We start from the raw sequence: 6,988 nt of genomic DNA, 5'->3' as shown, positions 1-6,988 counted from the left end.
CGAGTTATTCACAAGATGAAAACCTATACTTTGTTTCTTGCGAGAACTCCATTCAAATGCATGTAAGAGTCAGAAACGCACTGTCTCGGCGAAATAAAGCCTTTTTGTACAACTTCATGAAGTTAGCTGTAACTTTTGATAGAAGGCTCAGACACACATATTTATGGCTTTATCTTATAGAATTCTATATCCCCGTGTTGAGCAAACAGGTTTTAAAGCTGTTTGAGCTAAGATTTTCGCGTTATTCACAAGATGAAAACCTATACTTTGTTTCGTGCGAGAACTCCATTCAAATGCATGTAATAGTCAGAAACGCACTGTCTCAGCGAAATAAAGTGTTTTTTTACAACTTCATGAAGTTACATGTAACTTTTGATAGAAGGCTCAGACCCACATATTTATGGTTTTATCTTATAGAATTCTATATCCCCGTGTTGAGCAAACAGGTTTGCTCAATAAATAAAGCGTTTTTTCATAAACTTCATAGATTCTTCCTGCCTGTGGGCGTCAAACTATACCCCACCCCTCCTTTCTGTAACTATCAAAACTATCATAGTCTAAAACTATCATCTCATATCAAAACTATCATAATCACATTATCTGACTTTATCAGTTATAACAATGAGAAACGGTAAACAATTTGGCAAATAAATGACTTATAATTGTGCTTACCTGGTCCAGATGATCCACAGCCCCTTTGCATTTGTTATAATCCAGGATGATGTGGGGCTTTCTCTTCCCAGAGTCCTGGACTAGTAGCTCACGGTGCCTGGTGCTCAATAAGACAACATTTTTTCTTTGCTTGGGGATGTAGGAAACCACAGCCTTGTCCCCCTGTAGCGACCTGGACGGGAGAGACGATCATCGAATCTTACTGCCCGATTAATTTGCTCAAATCTTTTTTTTGACATGGTAGCAGGAAACAGAAGAGCCCTGTCTCCCCATCCCACAGGCTTGTTGTCGTTTCATGTTGAGACCTGTACAGGCCAGCCAGCATCACAAGCCCCATGTAAGCCTGCAACCCCTCCTCATCTATGTCCTTCCAGTCTTTTACTGACCTGTTGCCCTGCAGGTTGGTGAAATGCAGGATTAGCTGCATAATGTCCTCTGCAAAAAAAAGATGGAAAGTGCTCACAGGGCTGCTGATCCTACGAATTGCATAATGGGTTGGTCCTGGGGTTAAAATGGGAGGAGGAAAAAATGGCAGGACCTCTTCATGTGTGGGTTGCCACATGATTTCTCCATTTTTAGATCTCCACTGGCCATCCTCCAGTCTTGTCTCTTCCTCCTGCTCTTCTTCCTCCTCCTCCTCACACGAGCTGCAAAGCTCCTCGGTGCCTGGCAAAAATTCTTCTTCGCTGTCAGAAGTATCTCCACTGCTTGTGGTATCGTTTTCACTTTCTGAAGAGTGCAAAACTGCAGCAACAGCCTCCTCTAAACTGAGTGCACGCTTCATTGTGTCTGTGCAGAAATGACCACTCAGACCAGGCTGCAAAGTATTCTCATAGACTTCAAAGGTGCACCTGAATAAACATGCTATACCATACAGCCAATAAGAGAGAGGAGGCTCACTCTTGATCAAGAAAAAACATAAACGCACGCCTTTGATCTCTCTCCCTCTCTCTCTCTCTCTCTCTCTCTCTCACACACACACACACACACACACACACACACACACACACACACACACACACACACACACATACACACAATACCATTTTATGGTGGTTAGCTGTTTTATTGTCATGCGTTTTACAAGGTAAGATAACCATGTCCTGCATTCAAAACCACTGAAAATGTCTATGGTGGTGCTGTGCCTAATATTGCCTAATATGCTGGGTAATGGCACAGCTAGCGACTGGGTGACTTTATTCACCCGCTTCGGCTGTTATCAGTCCATACAATGGGCGTTATTAGCACAAATCACTCCCATAGATATGGACCATCTCCTGCTAGATTGTTCAGAAGGTTGTTATCATCCATCCAGATGGAGGATCACTAACAGGAGCGTGGGAAGACTCCAGAATCCACTCTGGCTGGAATCCGGTGGATACAGCAGTGTTTACAGGTAAGACCATTTAAACGGACAGCATTTATAGAATGACTATTAAAAGTCAGTGAGTGTCAATAATGTTAATGTGGTTATGTTAGTAATACACCGAGTGCTAATATATCAGCTTTAAGATGCATTTGTAGATATTATTACGTGTTTTACCGTCTTTATGGTGCTAGCTTAAAGTTACAGTGTAAACGTTAGCTTATATTGTAGTAAAGCTGTTACTGTTTAAACGATGTTAGCACAGAAATATTAGCTTCTGTCATGACTGATGAAGTTACTAGTTAATAAAGTTTCCAGTAAAGTGTTTAATCGCAGCCACAGATTGACAGCAAATATCTCGATTAGCTTCAGTGCATCTGTAATAAATATGTGCAAGTTTCAGTGCTTCGTTTAAACTGTATGATACTTATACTGACCCAGGGTCAGTGTAAAATACAATCCTAGCTGTGTGAACAAAGCCTGGCTCCTTTAATCCTGCATGACAAACCTCAGGATGCAGGTTATTATTACTCTTTCCTGCTGGCACACCTGTCACACCTGAGAGTCAGCTAGAAACGTACAGTGACGTGGACATCATGCAAAGACTGCCAGACTCTGTAATACTGCAAATGATCAGTGACTCAAGTTAACACTAAACTTTAAACGGTACTTCTGTGTCTCTCTGTGTGCTGAACATTTAGGATTGAGTCAGGCTGCATCAGCTGAAGCTGTTATTTGTATATATCAGTATTTTTTATTCAGGTGTGGGGAAAATACGTAAGACTGCAGTGAAGCGATGCACCAGATTAATCCCTGGCCAAAGGTATCGTACGTAAATCAGACTACTGATCCAGCGACATCAGCCTTTTGTGAGGTCTGTTTAAAGTAGACTAAAAATGAACTGCAGGTTCCTCAGAGGTGGACTGTGAGCACAGAAACACATGTTCATACATACAGCTGCAGCAAACTTACATTAATTTTAAATAGATTTGTTACTCTGATGTCTGTCTCTGTGTTAGTCCTCTGACAGACTGGTGACCTGTCCAGGTGTGCTCTACCTATGACTACTGGGACAGGCTCTAGCCTCTGTAATAGAATTTTTCTGATATTTTCATTTAAAGTATTTAAGTGCTTATGCATATGCTTAGTTGTGACACTGTTATAGACTGTTCAGTGAAAGTTTCTAAAACTAGATGAACTTACTTCAGCGTCAGCAGTTTGAGAAAACAACTCCCTTTACAGGTGCTGATAAGGCCAAGGGCACAAAACAGCATAACCATTGATCCGTTAGGTTTCATAGCGAGACACGTGAAGTGTGGTAGGATCAGTTTGTAACTTCCTCCCTCTTCCTTGGAATGCATAAAGGAGTAGGAGCACAACTTCTGTGGCAGAGCTGGCATGACTGAACTGTGATGTTTGATGTGTGTTGGCTCTCCTGTGCGCAGTAATAAATAGCTTGATCACAGCTCTTTCTGTGTTGCAGACTTTATTTAAAAAATTCCACGACACCCCCCACCCTCCCACTGTGAACCTGAATTGAATATTCAGAAGACATTTGTTTAAATAGTTCTAGAAATCTGAGCTGTTGGTGTGTCCTTGGATTGTGTGGTAATAATATTAGAGCTAGCAATCTTTCTTACTGAATCTCTACTATGAGTCATGTTACCTGAGATTAATTCTACGTTTACCTGTCAGCCTGGACAAATGTGCTGTGTGAAGGAAATTAAATTAAATCAGATCTGAACTGCGTACATTTAAGGAACCTGTTCATATTTAATTGAAATATGAACCAGTGTTTTTTTTTGATTGCTGATTCCAAGATAGTCTTTGTGGAAATCCTGTTTGGCTTTTTGTTATTTTAATTCTCTTTTCTGTTTTCCAGAACAGTTCTCCACAGTCACTGTCCACATGGGTCAGTGGGACCAAGAAGCACTGTGCTAATGTGTGGACTCTGACCAGCAACATCCAGCAAGACTCAGACAGCGTTTTCTATCTCCCAGCTGGAGTTTTTTGTTTGTCTGTGACTGGAGAGTCAGATTTTTGTTGAGCTTCACACTTGCAGAGGTAAGTCAGTTTGCAGAGATCCCTCCCACCCGGGCTTTTATGTGCTAGATTTCTTATCTGAAACAGTAATATTTCAGTGACTGCTGCTTATACCACAGGTTAATACACTCTACTGATCCCTGATAGGAGAATCATCAATTTTGCCAACAAAGAAGCCTGGTGGATGTTTGTTTACAGTCTGATGATGGGACATCATGCTCTGCATCTTCAAAGTTTGTCTCTTGATTATTATTCGTACCCAGTAATGTGAAGTATGCTTATATCTACTATAACTGAACCAACCTGGTGCTCTTCATTTATGGAGGCTGTTGAGTCTGAATGTTGGATGTTGTGTATCTCGTGTTCTCTGGGCTTTGTTGTCCTCAGTCTTTTTGCAGGATCAGAAAACAAAACCAGGAGGCGCGTAAATGTTTCTTCTCCATGATGTTTCTTCAAATGTTTCTTCTGGATGATGATATGACCGTGACACGGGATGCCACCTTTGGTCTTGTTATGAAGCAAAGCTCAGGAAGAAGTGTGATTAAATGGTACCCACATGTTGAGAAGGATGTACAGGGGCACCTGCAGCCAAATCCAAGCTTCAGGTTAGTTGTAGTTGCAGAATGCTATAGGACTGAGACATCTAAGGCATCAAATGTTTGATTAAACGGATGAAAAAGAGACGTTTCTTCCCTATAATTATCACTTCTTAAAATCTGTAGCAACTTCAAGTCTGTCAGCATGCTGAGCATGCTCAGAATGTGACAATATATTTTTGTTCAATATTTAATTTCTTTCAGTTGCAATTGTTAAATGAAAAAAAATATATTCTTATAATTTAGCAAACTAATTTATCAAAAAAATATATATACATAATATCTGTATTAGTTTTAATGAATTAATTTGACACCTGTATTGAAAATACCATATTGTATTCATACAGAATCAGTATGGTATCATTGTTTGTCTGTTCACTGATTGTTGAAACTAAGAGCTAGTTTGATCTGTTTAGATCTAAAGTATCCAAAGTTGAGCTCTAATGTTTCTTCACCCTTGTGTGTGTGATATGTGATTTCCTACATGCTGGCAGAGCGGCAGTTTGTGCTCACAGATGGTGACAGTGTGGAGAGACGGTGGTGTTTCCTCAGAAGAACCAGCAGAGTCACAAAGGACACCAGTCCATCTCACCACCTTGACTTGCTGACTGATGTTCGTCTGCACTGCACAGAGGAAATCAACTGACCGAGGTTTGTCCAGTGACGTGTTATGAAATGTATATTTGTTTTATGCTTACAGATATGTTTTTCTTGACAGAGGCTCTGCAGAGGTTAGACAAAGCAGAGAAAATATGTGCTTTACATTTTACTGTGATTTATTGAGATATTTGTTGCCTGATGTTCAGCAGGAATGGAGAAATAGAATCAAAGGAAGATGTTTTTGATGTTTTTGTAATGATGTAAGTAAATCTTCAATATTATTTATTTGCTTGGTTATATTAGGAGTGTTTCTGAGTGAGGGGGAGAGGAGTCATCATCCAGGTAAAGTGACGTGGATCAGTGGATACACTTGTCTCCCCTTTAAAGGAGACAATCCAAGTCATCCTTAAATGTTAGTGCTTTCAAATACACAAACATTTTTAAAGGACAAAAATGAACATCCAACTTTGACTGTAATACAAAATAAATCTTTGCATGTGTGTTTTCAAACTCTCAGATGGGCAGTATATCAGTCTTGGACTGTCTAACCTGCCGGAGCAGCATTGAATGATCACCACACATGAGCATGTTCCTGCAACATTCAGCATCTGATCTGTTATCTGTGTGCTTCTGCTTTTGGTAAGTAGAGTTACCCAACTCCAGTAACTCTAAACACATGCCATCCATTTCTAACGGCCTGGTTACTTCCTGTCAGTTACTTTAGAAACCATGTGGTCACCTGACCTAACACTGTTTCTTCTTCTTCCCCTTAATGTTGAAGTGTCAAATGTCAAACAGCTGGAGAGGAAACTACACCAGTGTACTGGGACGTTTCAGTAACACGTGCCAGATGCTGTTCCTTCATGGTGACATCACCAGAGACAGCCCCGCCCACCTCAGGACCCATTGATTATGATGATTATAATGATGACAGCGAGCGGAACTAAGACTGTAAAAATCCACGACCAGAATGTTTAGATGCTTTCTAATTATTAATGAATACTGAGAGCCTCTTTCTGTGTTTTGTCTGTTTTGAGTTTTTACCTCATTTGTTACTAACAAAGTTCACCAAACTCACACAGTTTACATTCTGTATGTTTCCATCAAGGTTTATTTTCTTAGAAATCATAGTTTTTCTCCCTTTCTCTTTTTCTCTTTTGTAATTGATGATAATTCAGTGAATATACTGCGCTGCTTCCTTTTATTGCGTCACACATTGCTTTAAGTTTTTCAGTGTCCAGTTATTTTTTACTGCTGTTTGAATTCTCTGAATGTTTGACCCTGTAGACTGTTTGATGGACTGTTTGTCTTCCTGTTTGTAACCGCTGCCTGTTTTTGACTAAAGATTTGGATTTCTGACTTTAACACAGCCTCTGCGTGTCCTCCCTTTCTGTTCTCTTCCTCTGTGAATGTGTTGCATGTGTCACAGATTCATTTTATTAACAGCTTTCCCACAGTGAGTTGCATCAGCATTCATTCACAGCACATTTCAGAAGGATTCAGATTAATACAGTGATCTTATAGTCAGAATTATCCTGACAGACTGCCACTGTAAATTATCTTTCATCAGGTAAATTTTAAAGTTCAGTATTTCAAAGCAGGAGTTATGAAGAATCATATTGGCATTAGGACTGTAACAATATGTACTTACAAACGTAAAGTTTTTTAATTATGTTAGAATATTGGAAGACAATCAACTTTTAGTGTTTTC

At 39.9% G+C, this 6,988-nt stretch overlaps 1 long non-coding RNA gene across 6 annotated transcripts; it reads left to right on the top strand.

Moving 5' to 3' along the window:
• Window positions 1-772: 772 nt before the first annotated feature.
• Window positions 773-6,760, top strand: LOC146377110 (uncharacterized). Of its 6 annotated transcripts, none has more exons than XR_014801723.1 (9): window positions 773-1,009; window positions 1,988-2,068; window positions 3,921-4,102; window positions 4,201-4,314; window positions 4,469-4,686; window positions 5,172-5,328; window positions 5,581-5,689; window positions 5,795-5,916; window positions 6,059-6,760. It is a non-coding gene; the product is annotated as an uncharacterized LOC146377110 (long non-coding RNA). The 6 variants fall into 6 exon arrangements; XR_014801727.1 differs by having other exon boundaries at window positions 773-1,496; window positions 6,059-6,758; XR_014801725.1 differs by having other exon boundaries at window positions 773-1,759; window positions 6,059-6,758.
• The last annotated feature ends 228 nt before the right edge of the window (window positions 6,761-6,988 follow it).

This window comes from Perissodus microlepis, chromosome 11, assembly GCF_051167445.1.
Source record: "Perissodus microlepis isolate ML-2025 ecotype Zambia chromosome 11, ASM5116744v1, whole genome shotgun sequence".
NCBI classification, from domain to species: domain Eukaryota; kingdom Metazoa; phylum Chordata; class Actinopteri; order Cichliformes; family Cichlidae; genus Perissodus; species Perissodus microlepis.
The sequence above is the reverse complement of the archived record's forward strand: the minus strand, read 5'-3'. Positions and strand labels throughout refer to the sequence as shown.